This window comes from Spermophilus citellus (assembly GCF_964194105.1).
Source record: "Spermophilus citellus genome assembly, chromosome: 1".
Lineage (NCBI taxonomy): Eukaryota > Metazoa > Chordata > Mammalia > Rodentia > Sciuridae > Spermophilus > Spermophilus citellus.
The window spans coordinates 142,001,436-142,023,133 of NC_138182.1; the positions used below are offsets into that span (position 1 = coordinate 142,001,436).

General features: G+C 42.0%; 1 pseudogene across 1 annotated transcript in view; it reads left to right on the plus strand.

Annotated features, from left to right (window-relative positions):
* The window catches only part of LOC308652372 (SNW domain-containing protein 1-like), a 32,894-nt pseudogene extending 11,874 nt beyond the window's left edge, over nt 1–21,020 (plus strand). The window contains exon 2 of the transcript in view: nt 20,880–21,020. The product of the transcript in view is annotated as an SNW domain-containing protein 1-like (transcript). The remainder of the gene's footprint in view (nt 1–20,879) is intronic.
* Nucleotides 21,021–21,698: the final 678 nt, after the last annotated feature.

The window sequence follows — 21,698 nt, forward strand, 5'->3', positions numbered from 1 at the left end:
GAGTCTGTGTCTGGGCTCAACCTGCAGGGTTCCTTCAATGTTTCCCTCATTTATGGGCACCACTTTTCTCTTCATTAAAAGGAAAAGTATCTTTAGAAAATTCATCACATCATTTATGCCCCAATGGCCTTTGGGAGAAGCGACCAAACGCCTTCATAAGAAGTCTAATGAAAGGAAATATAATCTTTTTTAAAGGAAGAGTAATCTGGACCAACCACTATCCCTGTGACAAGACACATTAGTGCCTTTGTGTGGGTGGTCTGAATCCAAAGCCACAGAGATAAGACTGGATCATCTGAATCCTCTCTTCACTCTCAACCTGGGCCCTCAGGAAGACCTCAGGGAGTGCACAGAAAAACACCCCTTTCCTCTACCTTCCCTCCTTCAGTGACTGCTCTTGGCTCTTTCTCTCTTCCCCTTCTCTGCCACTAACTGGGAATCCACACATCTTCCTTTTGAGAAGGCAGTTCCTGATTATCTTAGGCCCAGAGAATATATTAACACATACTCCTAAACTTCTTAGCAGGCTGGGAGACGATTAAGCTTTCAGATGTTTCCTCTTTTACCTTCTCTTCATGGTGCAACTCTTTGGAGGGTTACTCAGAACGGGTAACTTCCTCTCTGAAGCTCAAGTCTCAAAAAGTTAGTAGATGATGACCAAGAATTAAATCTTTACCTCCAAAAGAAATAAAGAAAGGCTTTTTGACAAACCACTGTCCTGAGCAGTGCTCAGCACAGCATCAGAGTTGTTAGGAGACCAGCTGTCACTAAGGAAGTGTATTATGACCTGTTGGTGACATCAGCACAGTCCAGGCGGTGTCCACAGTACTGTAGGATTGCTAAAGCCCATCACCTAAGGAGCTGAATTTTATACAGTGGAAATTCTATTATTAACATGAACTTTCATATATGACACTTTATACCAAATTCAGAGATGATATGGATTACACAAGGGAAATTCTTCTGTGTGTCTAGGGAGACTGCATTCCTCAGTCTCCTCAGTGGTGAGGATATGGCAGTACAGAGAAGGTCAGGCTCTGCAGCATGCTTGTCTCATAGAAAAAAAGTAAAGAGGGAGGTCTCATGAAAATCAAAGGGACCTCAGTAGAGGAAAGAGATCAGAGGAAGGGAGGTGGAAAGAGGAAAGAGAAATATTGGGGAATGACATTGGTCAAATTATATTGTTATATTGTGTGTATATGAATATGTAACAACAAATCCCACCATTATGTGCAAATATAATTTACCAATAAATTATTAAAAAATAAAAATAAATAAAAATACTATCTTGCATGTTTTAAATTGATAAAAATTACAGGATCAAACTATACCAAAGAATTATATCGCTATAAGGGAATGAGGAATCTTCATGAACTGAATGTATTCCTTTACGTTGATTTTATTGGAGAACATTAGGCAACATTTCATAAAGTACATACACAACCTACAACTCTATGAGCTCACTTTAAAAAGGGACATTTACAAGGATCAAATAAGTAACATGACTTCTGCTTTTGGAGAGTTAGTATTCAGAGTTTCTAACTCAAAACAATGAATAAACAAATTATGGTGGGTGATTGCTCTAGAATCCATTTCCAAGGATACAGGTCCAACTCAGTAAAATATTCCCTAGAATGCAGCTTCAGGAGGGCACTGGTGATCAGGTTTCAAAAAGAAATATAACTCCATGAGATAAGCACAGGTGGCCCATGACCAGGGAAGTATGTAACACTAACATTGATAATTGATAATTGAGTGATTTATAATTTTTAAACAGGACAGAAAAATATTAATCTCACCCAAGGTCTTAATGACTCTCATTAGGTCTAGATCTAAGGGAAAGGGTTGTTCTAATCATACAGGATTCCTGCTACTTCCATAGAAAAGTACAGGAATTTATGACTTAAAATACAAATGTATTATATTGAAGTTCTGGAGGTCAAAAATTCACTCCGAGCTTCAAGTCCAAATCAGTGTGGCAGCAGGGCTGCTCCTGTCTAGGAGCTCTACTAGAGGATCTTTCCTTTATTTATTTATTTGTTTTAAGCTGGCTGCCATCCTTAGCTGTTGTTCACACTCTTCAACTTCAACAGGCATCAGTCCAACATCTGCTCACTTGATCACACTCTTCTCTGATGAGCTCCCTTTTATCTGCCTCTCAAAAACAATAAATAAAAATGAAATAAATAAACCATAGAAAAAAATGTCATAAAAGCAAAGATGTGGGACAGCTATAAATTTAAAGATAATTTTAAAGAATAAAATTATGCTCTGTCATAAAAAAATAATAATAATATTTTTTAAAAAGCCACTAAAATCTACATTTCACCATGAATATAAAACTAATGAATATCTATATACCAAATAATACAGCAACAATTTTGATAAAGACATAAGGAGACACAGAAACACTCTAATAAATAAAGAATAAATAAAGAAGCTTACATATAGTGCCATCCAGGAGAGATCAAGAAGAGGAATAAGGAAGGGCAGAAAAGACACGAATAAATAAATGAACTAAATAAATAAATAAATAAATAAATAAATAAAATAAAATAAAATAAAATAAAAGCCATGGTGAAGATTTTGACTGTACCCAGATGACCCAGGAAAACCTTCCCATTCAAAATCCTTGTCTTACTCTCATCTCCAAAGTCTCTTTTGCCATACAAGGTCACATATTCACTGTCCAGGATTTGTGAAATGTTTTGAAGGAGAGGACTCATTCTTCATCCTTACTACAGCAAAAATAAAGTCAGAGTGTATCAAAGAGAATTCACCTGTGGTAAAATATAGTACTCTGTGAGAAGAAACCAACAATGAGCAAAACAATACAGAATAAATGACACAGCAATTGTATAATTATATTGAATAGAGCAAAGCAGCATGAAATAAACAGAACTATAGTTGGAAATTAAACTTTAGCCAAAGAAATGGAAAGGGCAATCACAAAAATATTTTTTGTGGTACAAAACTTAGGCACCCCGATTTAATAAACAAGAATTCCAAGACAAGACAAGTCACTGCAAAGAAATGAAAAGGGAAAACATAAGAGTTGTGTAAAATAGACATGATGAACACGTTCATATCAGAATAAACAAATAGGAATCAGAAAAGAAATAGCATGATCTTATATTTTAATATTTGGTATATTAATTTTCATAAAGTAAGGGAAGGAAAGAAACAAAGTTATAATTGATTCAAAGATGATAGCTTTTTAAAAAGAAAAGCCAAATGATGCAATAAAGTAATAAATAATAATTATGGTTTCTGAAGTAAATAGATTTAAAACTTTGTGATATATCCAAGTCACGGGTTAAAGTTAAAAATGAGTGAAAATTTTTCATTGAGGAATTATGCGACACTCCAGCCATTTTACCTGGGTCTTATTACCATCAAAAATAGTATGATTTTAAGTAATGTGGTCTCCATTTTCAAAATAAAAGATCTTATTTAGAAAGGGTACAAAAATACTTAATGGTAATAAAGGATTGAAGTCCACAGGATTGCTGTTGAAATTGTCCCTTTGTTTTCACCTCCAACCATACTTAATGCATGTCCCTAATCCATCAAGGAGCAGAGATGCTGAGCTGGGTTTCTTCAGGCATGCTCAGATTCCTACTCTACTGATCTAGACTTTGCTGTTCTACCTGTCCCCTGCCATCATGAGAGAATGTATGTAGAAAGAGGAGTCTCAGAGAAGTTATATAAATCAGAGAACGAATCTTTATCCTCAAGAACCAGGACATAGTCCTCCAATGAGTACACAGGATTTGGATAGTACATGTGTAAGTCTGAAGCTCCTAAATAAGGGAATAAAGATCATAAAGCTATAGTAGAAATTTAGTGCATTCATTTATTAAACAAAAAATTCTGAATATCATGTGCTGAGTTCTAATAATAGAGATGGCCCATGACTTTATAGAAAATAAATTCTATATCTTGCTAAAAGATAAACCTATATGAGCACTATATTCTCATTGCACATTGGGGTTTGCAGTAGACTTCCTTCATTTGGATTGGACTCCATGCCATTCACCATAGCTCTATTCCTGATGGTGTCAGAGCTCATGAAGTAGCAGAACTGTTGACTTCCATTATTTTGCCAAATTTTGCTTTGAAAATTCTGCTGACATGGAGCTTGAAGGCTCACACACTCCAGTTCCTTGTTTCTAAGACACAGTTGCATACCCAGAAGAACCAAAATACCTGAGTAAACTCTAGAGCTCCATTAGGAACAAGAACTTACAGCTAAAACAGCTGCTCACCTCCTAGCATACATCTCCCCTTCCTACTTCTCCAGCCCTGCACACACAGATTCTTATTTTGTTCTATATCTCTGGCTTGAATAGGGAACTAGTATGTTTCCATCTAGACCCTGCCCTCAAGTCTCTGCATACCCACCATCCTGGTTAAGATATTGGATACTGTTCACCTTCCCTTGCATTTACACGTTCATCCGTTCATCCTCTTCATTTCACATCCTGCAGATTCAGTCTCAAATCATACATTGGTAAAATTTGGTTCTTGAAGACATTAAATATTTATTGTCTTTTGTCACTGCCCCTACTGCTAACCAAGCACCCCAGCCAGTATTTAACTGTCCAAGGTAATCAAGATCTCTCATGAATTCCTCTGCATGTATGTTATATACACACTTCAATCAAATGGTATGTGGCAAATGAGCTTGGTGTGAGTAGAATCATAGCACATTGGTTAATTTTGGATCCTTGCTTAATGTACAATAGACTAGTTTTTTTTTTTCCAAAGGGGAGTCTGGGCAAGAGTACATTTTAGTGAGAATGAATATAGTTTGTGTCTCTTGGTTAGACTGACATATGTCTGTGTGCAGTGATTTCTTGTCCTGTGATGAGGAACTTGTTTATGTGTGTGTAGTTTTGTGTTTGTGCCTGTGTGTGTTGTTCATTTTTATGGGGATTATCTGATCAATGTAATTAATAAACTATTATCTGAGACTAGAGCAATTATATTTGTGGAATCTAAGGAAAAACTTCAAAGAATAGGAAGATATTAAAATCAATGTGCTTAAACAAAAATCATGACTTTTCAAAACATGTTTATGTGTAATTCACGTAGCATACAAAGTAAGAGAATGGACGGACTAAGCCATATGTGACATGAATGAATTCTTCATATAAAATGATGAATGAAAGAAGCCACACACAAAGGAGCTAAACAGACACTTCTCAATAGAAGAAAGACCAATGGTCTACAAATGTATGAAAAAAAAAGTTTGATGTCTAGAAATTAGAGAAGTTAAAACTACATTGAGATTCTTTCTCACTCCAGACAATTATCAAAAATATAAATAACAATAAATGTTGATGAGAATGTGGGTTCAAAGGTGCACTCATACTTGCTGGTGAGTCCACAAACTGGTACAAACACTCTGAAAAGCAATAGAATTTAGTCATTAGCAGGAGAGAAAGAGAAATAAACCAATGAAAATAATATAAAATCAGACCAACATCTATAGTCTGAAAAACTCAAACCCTCAAAAGATAAAGCAAGAATAAATAATTACATTTTTAAAATGCTAAAAATTAGAGAAAAGAAACAAATAAGTATATGTATCTTGTTCCTGAACCAAGCAGCACAGCAAGAATTCACATACATACTTACACACACACACATACACACACACAAAAAAAGGAAAGAATAAAGAAAAAATTCTAAAGAATAGATTGACCACTGAGATGGTAAGCAGTTGCCCAGATTGGGTGGTCATGTCCATGTCCAGTACTCTTCCTTTCCAGTCCTTCTTGAATCAGGCACTGATAGAGCTGGGGTGGGGTTGTTAGCCTCTTCCTGTGTTTGTGCTGCTCTCTGAGCTGCCAGTTGGAGCAGCCTAATACTGAAGCTGTTTAAGACTCAGCTTCCCTTCTCACCAGTATGAGGCAGGGTGAGTTGGGATGGACTGTCAGTTGGCATTCTGTCCATTCAGGCCAGTTTGGTGCACTCTCTGGGTACTGCTTCTGCAGGATCTGGGAGGAGACTTCCAGCAGGTGGGGCTGAGGGCTAATCAGGCTTTGCTGGGTGGTGTCTGCTTTGGAGGCATTAGACCCACCTGCCTCTAGGCTTCACAGCAGCTGATCTCTGATGTGGGTCTTGTTCTCAGCAACCTTCAAGGAAATCCAATCATGGGGCATAGGGGCCAATCCATCTCTCACTGCTGCCCTTGAGCACGGCCTTCCTGGGTTTAGTCCATGAGTGAAATCACGGCTCCTGCTCAGACTCCTGGACTACTTCTGGTCAAGGGAGCCACCAGACTCAAAGGAGAGGTGAGTTGGGCTATCCTTCCCACCTGGTTGGCATCTGCTGGGATATTGCAATGGAGTTTGCTCTGCTCTCCTGCCTCCTGAGCCACTGTTGCAGAGAGACGGCCCCAAGATTGCTCCTGCCTCAGCTCTTCATGGTCAGTGGGATAACGGGAGTGCTTTTCAAGCACTAGTGTACAGTGCAGCCTCTGGATCAACTATGTTTAGGCAGCATTTTTTTTAAAAGAATACACCTGCTTTTGATATATTATATACATACATGGAGTACAACTTCCCATTCTTGTGTTTGTATATAATGTGGTGTTACACTGCTCATGTAGTCATATGTGAACATAGGAAAGTTATGTCCAATTCATTCTACTGGCTTTCTTATTCCCATCCCTTCTCCTATCTCTTAATTCCCCTTTGTCTAATACAATAAACTTCTATCTCCCACTCCCTGCTTAAAATGGGTTGATAGCTGCATATCAGAGATAACATTTGGACTTTGATTTGGGGGGATTGGCTTATTTCCCATAGCGTGATAGTCTCCAATTCTTTCCATTTATAGCCAAATGCTATAATTTCATTCTTCTTTATGGCTGAGTAATATTTCATTGTGTGTAAATATCACATTTTCTTTATTCATTAATCTGTTGAAGGGCACCTAGGTTGTTTCCGTAACTTAGCTATTGTGAGTCAGGTGCTACATTTATTGATGTGGCTGGGTCACTATTGTTTGCTGATTTGAAGTCCTTTGGGTATATATGTTTTCTGAGGAATCTCCATACTGCTTTCCAGTATGGAGTCCCAACAGCAACATCCTTGCCAACATTTATTGTTACTTGTATTCTTGATATTTGCCATTCTGACTGGAATTAGATAGAATCTCAGTTTAGTTTTGATATGTATTTCTGTAATTGCTTGAGATGTTGAACATTTTTTCATGTATTTGTTGACTGTATTTCTTCTTCTGTGTAGTTCAGAACATACAGAAATACAGAAACTGTATTTCTTCTTCTGTTCAGTTACTTAGCCTATTTATTGTTTAGGTTATTTTATTTTATTGTGGTGGTAAGTTTTTTGAGGTTTTTTTAAATATATATATATATCCTGGAGCTTAATTCTCTATGTGAGGTGCAGGAGGCAAAGATTTATTCCCATTCTGTAGGCTCTCTCTTCATGTTCTTAATTATTTGCTTTCCTGTAAAGAAGTTTTTTAGTTTTATCCATCCTATTTATTCTTGATTTTACTTCTTGTGCTTTAGGAGCCTTGATGAAGAATTCAGTTCCTCAACCTACAAGATGAAGAGTTGGGCCTACTTCTTGTTTTAATACGTGCAGGATTTCTGGTCTAATGCTTAGGTCTTTGATCCACTTTGAGGTTTGGACAGGTTGAGAGCTAGAGCTTTAATTTCATTTTGTTACACATGAATTTCCAGTTTTCCCAGCACCATTTGTTGAAGAGCCCATCTTTTCTCCAATGTATGTTTGTGGTGCCTTTGTCTAGGACGAGATAACTGTATTTAAGTGGATTTGTCTGTGGGTCTTCTATTTTGAAGTTCTTTGGTCCTGTTTATATGCCAATACCATGCTGTTTGTTTTTACTATAGCTCTGTAGTATAATTTAAGATCTGCTTTTGTGATGCCTCCTGCTCTACTTCTCTTGCTAAGGATTGCTTTGGCTATTCTGGGCCTCTTATTTATCCAAATGAATTTCATGGCTGCCTTTTCTGTTTCTATGAAGAACATCATTGGAATTTTAATAGGAAGTGCATGAAATCTGTAGAGCACTTTGCGTAGTAGGGCCACTTGGATCATATTAATTCGAGGCAGTTTTTTGAACTCAGGTTTTTCCATATAAGATCTGTGTTCTCCCTCCCTCTGGTGAATCAGCACCACCATCATTGCTTTTCGGCTTTGGTGTGGCAGTGGTGCTTCAATATATTCTTTCTTTGTTCATTGTATCAAAATTTCTGACTCAAAAGTCACTTTGAGTACCCAATATTGAATTTTAGTGAAATCCCTCTTTCACTCTTTTCATTGAGGATCTCGTCCACATGCTGCTTTTGTCCAGTACCACTGCGTGATTGGGCTAAAGCTGTCCTCTACTTGGCCATCTGCCTTCTCTATAGCTGAATTCCTATGAGAACCCACTGCAGGGTGCTCTGTCTGGAGGTGGGGAGATGCACTGTTGATATAAGGGGATGGCTGGTCAACTGTGGGCTTCCCAAAATGTGGGCTCCCCTTCAGTGCCCAGCAGGGCTTTCTGTTTACAATTTGGTTTTAGAGAGCTTGATCTGCTTCCAGGACACTGCTGGTTCCAGACACATTTTAATTTTTTTTTCACTTTCTTTCCTCAGAAGCTATACGGAAAAATGTCCCTTTGTCCCTTCTTCAGTCATTTACCTTATGCTTTCTCCCTCACTCCTCCGTCATCCATCACAAATTAGACATGCTCTCCTCTTTCTAGAAGGCAGTGCTGGCTACTTTATGCCCAGACAAGATTCTATACATACCCGTTGATTTCTTTGATAGCTGGGTGATGAGGGGTTTTCTAGATGTTTCATCTTCTGGCTTCTCTTCAAGGTACAACTTTCAGAGGGTCACTCAGACCAGGTAACTTTCTCTCTGAAGCTCGACTCTGAAGGAGTTCATTGATGATGACAGAGAATGAAATCTATACCTTCAAAAACAATAAATAAAGAGAGGCTTTTTTTCAGACCACTGTCCTGAGCAGTGTTCACTACAGCATCAGGGTTGTTAGGAGACCAGCTCTCACTAAGGCTCAGCAGGGAATTATGACCTATTGGTGACATCAGCACAGTCCAGGGACCCAGGCAGTGTTCACACTACTGCACATTGCCAAAGCCTGTCATATAAAAGACACCATTTATACAGTTTAAATTCTATTATTCTCTTGAACTCTCCAATCTTTTACTTGATACCAAAATTAGAGAGACATTATGAAACACACAAAGGAAATTCTTCTATGTGTCTTGGGATACCACATAATGTACCCTAAGAAGAGGTGGTAAGGACACGGCAGTATCAGAGAGGGTCAGGCTCAGAACCATGCTTGACTCATAGAAGAGGTAAAGACTTTATTTCATCAGTGCTGTTTATATTATGTAGAAACCTAGGAAAGAGACATGTTGGAATGTAGGTGTGCAGCTGAGAACATCTCATCCATCCATCCACCCCAGCAGTTATTGAATTTCCCCTAATCCTAGCACAGTCTCCTGTATCTTCACAGCCAGACTTCTCTCCTCCACCACTCTTCCTCATCACACCCACAGTGCTAGGGAGATGACAACCCTGTGCTCACCACACCTAGCCTTTCTCAGGAATTCCTCTCTTATCAAGCCCAAAGTGGTCACTCTCCTGCAGTTTGTGCCACAGTCCAGTCTGTCTTCTGGAAACATTTAGATCCCATCAGATTTTCAGCTCTGAGGGAGCTATACTGGACCTTCCATGCCATGTACATTGCACTTAATCTTTTCAATTGAATATGTGTTTTGTCTCCTTCACCCCATGATACCCCTATCACTCTGGGTATTCTCCAACACTGACAGGCATATTTATCAGCAAATATTCAACTTTGTAAGCTTTTTAAAGAAATAAAAATAAAAGATACTATTTTGCCTGAATCAAATTGGTAAAATACAGAGGGTCACTCTATGTCAAATAATGATCTAGATATAAGGGAATAAGGAATCTTCATGAACTAAGTGAAGTATTGCTCTATGTAGTTGTATTAGAGAAAAATTACCCAAATGTTTCATAAAATAAAATATATGTCTTATAACTCTATAATCTCAGTTTGAAAAGGGACATTCACAAGGTTAATATTTGTAACATGACTTCTGCTTTGGGGGAGTTGGAACTTTTATTTCTGACACAAAGTAATAAATAAGCAAAGTATGGAGGATTATTCCTGCAGAATTCATTTCTAAAGATATAGGTTATGCTGAGTAAATTATTCCTTAGCATCAGGATCAAGAGAAAATATAACTCCATGAAATAAGCACAAGTACCTTCATGAGCAGGCTAGTATGTACTAAGCATATTACTAACTCAATCATCTATAATTTTAATGCAGAACAAAAAAAAATCTCACCCAAGATCAAAATGACTCACATTGACCTAACTATAAGGAAAAAAAGTTTATTCTTGTCATATTTGTCTCCTAGAATTTTATGGACTAAAATAAAAATTTATTCTGAAGGTCAAAGCCCTCCCTGGACCTCAGGCCTCCCTGTGTCAGCAGGGCTGCCCCTGTCTGGAAGCTCTACTGCCTCTCTTCCTAACTGTTGTTCTTCATCTTCAAAAGGCATTGGTCCAACATCTACTCATGATCACACTCTGTCCATCAGCCTCTTAGCTGCCTCTCATGAAGGCCATTGTGATGACCTATGCTGTACCCAAATGATCTAGGAAAATCTTTTCATTCAAAATTATCAACTGAATCTCATTTTCAGAGTCTCTATCTCAAGGTCTCTATTGCCATGCTAGGTCACATATTCATAGCTTTCAGGGATTCGGAGGTTGACATTGGGCAACAGGTGGAATAATAGGGAGAACAGTGTTCATTCTTCAGCAAAAATGGACATACAAAAATCATAAAATTGGAAAAGCTAAAACAATTCAGTGCCCATGAGTCTCATTTAAAAATGCATCCAAAAATATAGCTTGACTGTGAAATCCAGCCAACTAAGAAATGATTTAAACAGCTCTTACATGGCCAAATGACCGGGGTATGCACTGAATCCATGCATATACAAAAACAAGACAAATCAGTATAGAAACTATTAGAGAAGAGAATGTAAATTTTCAAGAGTTTTATAAATAGATGTAGCTACAAAAACCATGTGGTAGGAACAGAGGAAAAGGGTAGGCAAGAGGCTGTGTGTGTGTGTGTGTGTGTGTGTGTGTGTGTGTGTGTGTGATGAGCACTCTGGGGTCCTGCCACCTGCTCAGCCTATGGAACTGGGACTGTTTTTCTTGCTGCCGCTGTTTGTGATCCCTGTTTTTGGCATTTTGCCTTCCTCCTTCCCTCGCTCTCTTCTTCCCACCTTTTCTGTACATGCTACTTCCTTCTAATAAAATGTATCCTTGTAGGAAAAGCATTGTTTTTTAAACTAGAGAGAAGGACATAAAGTGAAAAGCAAAAGTAAATACGGGACACATTTGCATGAATATCTTCTTAGAATTTTTTATATATCTACAAACATATATACATCCTTAAAATTTTATGTGTGTACAAATGGACCATATTGTATATACTATTTAGAAACTTGCTTCCCCCCCCCCTTAAATCACTTGGATGTTTCTTCCTCTGTCAGCACATATGGAATTCACATTCTTTCTCACTGCAGTACAGTGTTCCATTTAAGAAGTTGATAATGTAATCAATTTCCTTTTGATGGCCCTTTAGGTTGTGACCAGCTGATGTACAACAGTGCTTACACCAGCATTGTGTTCAGTTACATTTATTTCTGTGTCTTTATATAATTCTAGGTTGGCTATTGGGTCCCAGTTTTAGGGAGAGGCTGTGAAAGAGTCCACTTCCTGGCCTTTTATGTCAAGGGCTCCCTGTGTGAAATGCAATAGGCTGGCAAATGGGTACAGAGGAGCACAAGGGGCTAGGCAGGGGTCCTGATGCCTGTGCTCTGCCTTGGTGATTCCCTGACCTCACACAGCATCCTAGAGAAATCAGGAAGGGGATCTCAGAAAACACACAGAGAGTGTCTCTCCCCTCCCAGAGCTCTAGATTGTGCTTGTTCTTGTCACCTGCTGGGAATGGTCTGTGATGATTTAGATAAAAGCACAAAGCATTTGTCTCTCTGGGGGTGGGGGGTTGCTTTTTTATTCTAATGACCTTTGTACTTACCCCTTCCTGTCGCGACCCCCTTGCCCGCAAGGAAGACGCAACACCAGGAATCTTCTTTCAGCCGTTTATTCGGATCCTCGAACTTTCTTCTACTACCCCTGGAAGCCCCTCCCAGCCTTAATAAAGTATCCCAAGGCCCAATGCAAAGCTGCCACGTGGAGCTTTCTCATAGGGTGTTAAAGAACCATGCGCCAACTCTCCCAAATAAGGAGTTGTTTGTCACAACGAGGCCAGCGCCATCTTGTAATGGCGACCACAGTCCGCCGAAGCGGCTCACCACAGTTCCCCCTATTGTTTTCTAAAAACAATACAGGCGAGAGTAGAGGTCCTATCCCACTGTGCAGAAAGGGCTGCATAGTATGGCTCAGCCCCAAGGAGGCGCCTTCCCCAGATCTGAGGCCATATCAGCCGACGCTTTTCCCGTGGGACGGGGCTTGGACGCGTCTAACCCGCATGCAATAGGACATGCTCTCCTTGAGGTCCACTCCAAGGATCACTCAAGTGCAGTGCCTTGCCTCGCATCCTGTATCGTGACGATGGTGGACGAAGGGGGATAGCCGAGGCTGAACTGTGGCTATTTAGAAATACAACGACAAACAAGTTGGTAACACCCTAAAAGAAAGGCACGGGTCCTAAAGCGATAGAAAAGCACTAGTGTGGAAACCCATCTGTGTGCAATGGCAGTAAAGCCGGCAGAGTGCAAGGGCTTTCCAACACTAAGAGAATAGCAAGAAGAGACATGTCGTTCCCAGTGCAATGTCCGTAAAACTTGGGGTGCAACGACCATGTCAAAGATTTACTGTTTAATTTGCGCAAGCCAAACTTGAGGTGAGTTGCCATTTTCTAAAGCTGCAAGAGCTTGTATGATCATAGCCTTATCATGAGCATTGCGGGCCTTGAGGCGACAGAGAAACCACAAGCAGAGAACCATACCGAAACAAAACATTGCACCAAAAATGCCTACCCCCACCCACTCTTTAAAAAAGGAAAAGGCAGAAGATATCCAATCGGTGAATTGACCCAAAGTTATGGGATCGACATGGGTACTATTCAAGACAGCTATCTGGGTTAGTTGAGACTGGATCAGGTCTTCCGCTGCCATGGACCAATTTCCGGCCAAGTATTCGCCAATGATACGGGAAGCATTCCTGGAATCATTAAATCTGACAGAGGTTATACATAAATGTGCACGTTGGTCAACACAGCCCAAAAGCACTAGGTCAGCCAATTCTTCTACCTGAGCTTGGAGTAAATCTATTCTTTGGTTGGCAGCTAAAATCCCTGACAAAATATGTTTATTAATTGCATTTTGGGATTCAAGTATGGTGGAAGTTTGTTGAACAACTTGATTAACAGTGGCAGCAGTCTGCACTTGATTGGCCATGGCCACTCCGGCCGCGACCGCTGCAGCAGCAGATACCGCCACGGCTGTCACTATAGCAGCCGTGATTCCAAAATCCCTGCGGACTCTAAGTAGCTCAACAATGGGGAATTTGTCAGGGTCCGCAGTGACTGGGATTGGGACAAAAGTTGGAATTTTCATAACCACTGCCACAGTCGAGGAACCATCCCAACATTCAGCTAAGAGACAGGTAACATTAGAACAATCCAGCATCTCTGACGAGGTGTCATTAGCCAAAAGGAGTAAGAACGGGGATTGAACACAAACCGCTGCAGGGGGCAATGTGGCATTATCTAACAGAGAGTTGAACGAAACAGATGTGAGTCTATTACCTCGCTCACTCTCGTAAACAGTGCCAGAAACATTAGCCAGCCAACTTTTGGCCCCCAGCAATCGAGCCAATGCAGAAATATCAGCTGAAGCCCCCTTGTTGTTGGAAATCAGCCATTGAAACCAGGACCAACCCGCTCCTGTAGAGGAGTTGGCACTGTTGTTAAAGTTGTAAACATGCCTCTTAAGAGAGGGGGAAAAGGAGAAACCTTTAGCAACTTGACGTTTCTCCCAAGAATGATCCTGACAAGGCGTGAATGTTGGGGGGAAACCGAGATTAGGGGTACAGTAAGGAGAGGCCTTAAAATGAGTGGCATTATAAAGATTATTAGAAGAAGGAGGCACTGGGATTAGTACCTCAGAGATAATAGCCAAGGTAGTTATGTTTAAAGCAGAGCTACTTGCAGGGGTTCCTGAGCCAGATTGTTCCCCCGAGACTACTTGGCTCAATACAGCACTGAGAATGCTCCCTGAGACCTGACTGGACCGCAATGGATCCTCCCAGTTAGTCAAATTCTTGGTCTTAAGACTGATACAATGAGTGTTCCCAAGGCTAAAACAAAAAACTCCTGTGAGATTAACTTGAGACTGATTGAAAATGCTTTCCACGTCCCCTCTAGGAGAGGCACAGGGAGCAGACATCTCACATGAGGTAGAAAAAAGAGTGGGAAGGACACTAGAATTACCATGAACCGGCATCGGCATTGGCCAAGCCCGTGCCACTGCCCACCACTGCATTGGTGTCGTCTGCGTCATCGGCATCAGCACCAGAGCCAGAGCACTCAGCAGAATGAAGATCCTCATCGCGGGATTGCCGTGGTAATTCTTGTTGCTGAGTAGCTGGCGCCAAGACTCTTCTTGTCAGGCGTTCAGGGACCCACAATGGTTCCGTGCGATCCTGAGGAAAAACACATACAGATCCTCGTGCCCATGTCAGCACGGGGTCAGGGCCGTTCCATTGGCCCGTAAGAACATCTTTCCACTTAACATAGCCAATCACAGAGGGCTGAGGGGACACATGTCTATCAGCCGCAGAGCGACCATGAATATCCAAATTCAAAAAATTAATGGTAAAGAGAGCTAAAGACAGGCATTCTTTAGGAGTATGTTCAGCTCCTATTCCCCCTTTTTGTTTTTGTAAAGTTTCCTTTAAGGTGCGATGAGCACGTTCAACAATGCCTTGCCCTTGAGGATTGTAAGGCAAACCATGAGTAAGTTGTACTCTCATAGTAGAACAAAAGGACGTAAATTGTCTGCCAGTATAAGCAGGTCCATTATCAGTCTTAAGGGACGTGGGCGCACCCCACGCCGCCCAGGCCTCCAGGCAATGAGTAATGACATTACGTGCCTTTTCTCCTGATAAAGCAGAAGCATGAATAATTCCGGAGAACGTGTCAACAGAAACATGGACATACTTGAGGTTACCAAAGTCAGGTATGTGTGTCACATCCATTTGCCAGACAACCAATGGTTTCAATCCCCGTGGGTTCACTCCATAAGTAGGGGGATGAAGAAACGTGACACAATGGGGACAGTGTAATACTATCTGCCGAGCATCTGCTCTCGAAATGGAAAAACGCCTGCGCAGTGTTAAAGCGTTAACATGGAAATTTTGGTGAAACAATTTAGCCTCCTCTAAGGAGGAAGCCAAACAGATCAACTGACCTCTAGTGGCTAAGTCTGCACAGGCATTACCCTGCGATAATGGACCAGGGAGAGAGGTATGAGCCCGGATGTGCAGTGGATAAAAAGGAGCAGTGCGGCTACAGATAAGCTGTTGAAGCTGATTAAAGTAAGCAGATACATTACGGGCATCACTAATAGCTCCCACAACCTCCAAGATTTTTAGTGCTTGTACTACATAGATGGAATCCGAAATGAGATTAAAGGGAAAAGAACACTGCTTAAAAACCTCAATAACAATTTGCAGTTCTACCCACTGTGGATTTCCAGGAGCAAATTGATGCTGAACAGGGGGAGAATCATTAATTACATAAGCTCCCATTCCAGACTTGGAACCATCAGTAAAAATGTTAACAGCCCCCGGAATCGGACTGGATGAAGTTACTTTGGGGAAAATGATAGGATGTTCTTTAACAAAATGGAGTAACGGATGAGAAGGGTAATGATTATCAATGTCCCCTTGAAACGAGCAACATAAAATAGCCCAGTTATCTAGAGTAGCACACAAAACACTAAGTTGAGCTTTAGTATAGGGTATAATAAGAGAAGAAGGTGATTGTCCGAAAAATTGAATGCTTTGTTGAATCCCTTTAAGTGCTAATGCTGCAACAGCATCAGGATAATATTCTAAGGATTTTCCTGGGGATACATGTGGGTGTATCCATAGCAAAGGTCCCTCTTGCCATAGTACTCCAGTAGGTTGCCGCATAGTGGCAAGCACACATAGCTGGAAAGGTTTATCACTCTGGAGCCTGCATAAAGTTGCATGTTGTATAGCTTCTTCTACTGACATAAGGGCCGCTCTAGCTTCTTTGGTGAGGCTACGAGGGGAGGTAAGATCTGGATCACCCCTAAGGGTAGCGTACAAAGGCTGTAGCATAACATTAGAAATATGTAAATATCCTCGTATCCAATTAATATCTCCCAGCAGTTTCTGAAAATCATTTAGAGTTTGGAGATCCTGAGTTCGTATGGTGATTTTTTGTGGTCGTAATTTGTCACACCCAATTGTTGCTCCCAAATATTTAATAGAGTCCCCTGTTTGAACCTTTTCAGGTGCGATGTGCAGTCCAAATTGAGCTAACAACTTCACTAGGTCTTCATAGGCCTCATGAACTGTCTGCTCTGATTTAGCAGCCAATAATACATCATCCATATAATGAATGATCTTGATGGAGGAATACTTGTGCCTGAGAGGTGCGAGTGTCTTCCCCACATACATCTGACACATCGTGGGACTATTAGCCATTCCCTGCGGCAACACTACCCACTCGTACCTTTGATCTGGCTCCTCGTGGTTACACGAGGGAAGGGTGAAGGCAAAACGCTGCGAGTCTTTAGGATGCAAAGGAATAGAAAAGAAACAGTCTTTAATGTCAATAACAATAATGTGCCAGCCTTGAGGAACAGAGGAGAGCAGAGGCAGCCCTCTTTGAATGGGCCCCATAAGTTGCATTTGAGCATTAACTGCTCGTAGATCATGCAGTAGGCGCCACTTCCCTGATTTTTTCTTAATGACAAATATGGGAGTATTCCATGGAGAAGTAGAGGGTTGGATATGACCCAAGTCAAGTTGCTCTTTAACTAGAGCATGGGCTGCTGCCAATTTAACCAAGGGAAGAGGCCACTGAGGCACCCAAACAGGCTCCTCGGTAAGCCATGTTATGGATATTTGAGCCTCAGCGGCCCCTAGGAAAAACCCAGACCAAATCTGTCAAGCTTTTGATGACCTTGTACAGGATGCTTACGTCCCTGTAAATGTTTTCCTAGTCCTAGACCTGGCCTATACCCCATATTTTGCATAATCTGTTGGGACACTGGGGAATAGTCATTACTAAGAGTGAACCCCATGTCTTTCATCAGGTCACGGCCCCATAAAGAGATAGGTAAATCAAGCACATAAGGCTGAAAAGTACCATTATGTCCTTCCGGGTCTTTCCAGAATAGATGCCTGCAGCTGATCTGAGGAGCTTGGGCATATCCAAGTCCTCTCAGAGACTGATCAGAAGTCTGCACTGGCCATCCCTTAGACCAGTCCTTAAGTGCAATAATGCTACGGTCTGCCCCTGTATCAAGCAAGCCCACAATAGATTTACCCTCTATACTTAATTCCAAAGTAGGGCGATTGCTCATATCTAGTGACAAATAAGCACAATTCCCTCCGGTGGTACCAATCTCATTCCCTGTCCGTGACCTTAAGTCTGCAGGGAACTGATCATGTAAACTAGGCAAAATTAGTAATTGAGCAATCCGATCCCCTGGGGAGATGGACACAATGCCCCTTGGAGCTTCCACCATAACCTTTACTATCCCAACAGTATCAGGACTTATGACTCCGGGGAAAACATGAAGACCTTGTAAAATAGAGGATGCACGTCCAATTAGCAAACCTACAGTGCCAGGTGGTAGAGGCCCTGTAAACTCAGTTTCCACCAGTTGGACTCCCATCTTAGGTGTTAATACGAGTCTGGAGGTGGAACAGAGGTCCAATCCCGCGGCACCTGTAGTGGCTCTCCGCGTTTCATGGGATGGCGTAGAGATGGCCATGTCTCGTGTTCGGGTGTGACATTCTCCACTGCCCCATATATTTGCGGGCCCTGGGGTCGGGGGCCCCGTCGGCCGTTTTTTGGCCCAGCTGAAATAGGCTGTCCATGGATGTCCCTCACTGATCTACACTCTCTTGCCCAATGCCTCCCCCTTTTGCATTTTGGACACAATCCCGGTGGACGAAGGCCATTGGAAGGGCCACCGTGAGGAGGTCCAGTAAAATTGTCTTTGTTGGAAGTGTCTTTTTTGGGACATTCACGTCTAAAATGACCGGGTTGACCACAATGGAAGCATGTTCCGGCGGCAGGACCGCCCTCTTTTGTAATCCGAAGGACAGCAGCTGCAAGACCTGCATTAGTTAAAGGTCCTCCAATCTCTCTACACACCTTCATCCATGCTTCTATGCCTTTGTTCTTATAAGGAGCGATTGCTGCTTTACATTCCTTGGTGCATTGCTCAAAAACCAATTGCTTGACAAGGGGCATGGCTCTATCAGGATCCCCAAAAATCTTTCCAGCGGCATCCACCATCCTTGCTACAAAGTCTGAAAAGGGTTCTGTAGGGCCTTGTATAATCTTGGTCAAATTACCAGATACCTCTCCTCTGTTTGGAAGTGACTTCCATGCCCGAATGCAAATGTTATTAATTTGATCATATACCTCAAGAGGGAATCCTGTCTGTTGATTAGCAAATCTACCTTGCCCCAAAAGCATGTCCTTATCCCAATGAGGATGTCCTGCCGCATGGTTTTGGGCGGCTTGCTCTATAGCGCCCTCTAGCACAAATGCTCTCCAGTCCAAATATTTACCTGGAGAAACACAAGCCCGAACAAGGCTAGCCCAATCAGAGGGAGTCATACAGTATCTAGACAGACTCTCCACCTGAGTTAGTGTGAAGGCGGCATCCACCCCATAAGTGCGCACAGACTCCGCCAGGGTCTTTACAATTTTGAAATCTAAAGGCTCCTGAAATCTTCCCCTATTTTCATCCTGAAAAACTGGATAAGCAAGACCCATTTCAGCGTTAACAGCCTTCCATGTTTGAGCATGGAAACCTCTCCCCGAAACACCCCCACCATACGGTGGTGGATCCGGAGGATCACATTTCTTGAGCCCCTGTCTATCTTTGTTTCCTTCTCCTACAGCTAAACTCCCTAGCTGGCGAGACAGCCTCCCAAGCTCCTCCTCCTCATCCTCCTCTTCCTCTGACCCACTTTCACATGGGGGCGTGCGCAGCGCACTGAGATCTGGATACAAGCGTTTCTTCCCCTGCTTCTCGCTCCGCACACTTCCATCCTCCCGAGATACCTCACCTTTTGCCTGAGACAATCGTCTCCTCCCCTGTTTCACGCTCCGCACGCTCCTGTCCCCCTGAGATACCTCACTTCCTGCCGTCTCTGATCTCTCCTCATGTAATTGTTCTAGAACTTCCTGTCCTTTAGTAAGTGCGTCATGACATCTGTCATCTGTGAGACAACTACGGACTATTTTCCAAAGGGGTATCACCCCACCCTCTAATATGCCCTGCTCAGAAGCAAAATCGATATCTTTGCCTAATTTATCCCAACTAGGTATAGTAAGACTGCCCGAATATGCAAACCACGGTGCAGCAATATCCACCTTCTGTAAAAATCTCTGTAAAGTGCTATGTTTCACTTTCAGGCCATTGGAGCGTAACAGGCCGTCTAGGGCCAGAAGAAGTGGACTTGAAGATGTGACACCCATGACACAACAACAAAACAGACACAGAAAACAAAAATGAAAGCACACAGAAAACAACAATGAAAGTACACAGTGCAGCTGCAATAAAATATGAAGCTCTCTCTTTCTTTGTAGAGGAGCTGATTCCGCTTTGGTTGCGGGTCCCGCTCTCCGGGACGATGGGGTCCCGCTCCCCGGGACGATGGGGTCCCACTCACCGGGACGATCTGGTGCACCACCCCTGACGACTGAGAGTCCTGGTTTTCCCGGGTTTCGGCACCACTTGTCGCGACCCCCTTGCCCGCAAGGAAGACGCAACACCAGGAATCTTCTTTCAGCCGTTTATTCGGATCCTCGAACTTTCTTCTACTACCCCCGGAAGCCCCTCCCAGCCTTAATAAAGTATCCCAAGGCCCAATGCAAAGCTGCCACGTGGAGCTTTCTCATAGGGTGTTAAAGAACCATGCGCCAACTCTCCCAAATAAGGAGTTGTTTGTCACAACGAGGCCAGCGCCATCTTGTAATGGCGACCACAGTCCGCCGAAGCGGCTCACCACACCTTCCCATCTCCAGGCACATAAAGGAATTCTTCCTGATTTTCACTGAGCCAGGATTTTGCTGTAATTATTCTGTTTCTGGCTGATAACTTTAAACAGGGAGGGTTCTGGTGAGAAGAAAGAATATGATCACACACGAGAGGAATTTCTGTTTAGGACTGCTTCCAAGCCAGTTTTGGTCAACAAAAGAGTTGAGGTTTTAACACTTTATGTACATTTCTTTTCTTTGATTCTCATCTGAAGACCTAGGGTGTAGAGAAACCTCAAGATGTCTTCTCCATTCTTCTGTCTTGGATAGACCACACCCAGCTCAGACAGGTGGGTTGCTAACAACAATATCCATGAAGACCTCAAGGAGTGTTCACCAGCACGGGTGCCTCTAAGTCCTGGTTCACATTCTGAGCCTTTGGTCAGCAGCCTCTTCCAGCAGGACAGTCACAAGCTTCATGATTGAAGGCCTTTTCCTTTTTCTTTCTTCCTCTCTTCTAGGTGATAGAAGCAGCCACTGGGACCAACAACAAGTGCCATGACAATGAGATGGTGATTCTGACACCCACCACAGACTCCAGACTCTACATGCTCACCTTTCTGCCCTCTCTGGTGCTTCTGGTGTCCATCAGGAACCTCTAGGTCCTGTCCATCTTCTCCCTTTTGGCCAACATCAGCATGCTGGTCAGCCTGGTCAGGATCTACCAGTTCATTGTTCAGGTGTGAGCCCAGGCCTCCCCCCATCCTCTTAGAGGAGTGAAGAAAATCAGTAAGTGGAACCTAACTAATTACATGTTACTCACATGTGGTATATTTAGAAGTTTGTAACTTCAACACTGTTTTTGAGTCAGATATATTTTAATGTGGGATGGTTCTGTGCATTGCAGGATATTTAACTGCATCCCTGGTCTCTACCCTGAAAATGGTAGTGGCAACTGCTCCCCCAGCTTGACAACCAAAAGTGTTTCTACATATTGCCAAACATCCTGGGTGTCAAAATCACCCAAGGAAATCACTGGTTTGGACTTTTTCAATTACATTGTTAATGCGTGAACTTTATGCACAAAATAGTGAGAACACACTAAAATCCAAATAAAAATCCATTTTTCTAATCTGAGAGTAATTCCTTACAATTCATTTATCCTTCAAAATTATAAATTAACTTACTGTTCTCACCACTTGCTTACTCAAGTGGGCAGGTCTGTAGGGTAGTTTGAAAATAATAGAAACATAGGTGGGTAGAAGATCAGATGTAAAAAATGTGCCTTTAAACACCATGGCAGTTTGTAGAAAAGATAATGCATTTTGCATAGATTTTTT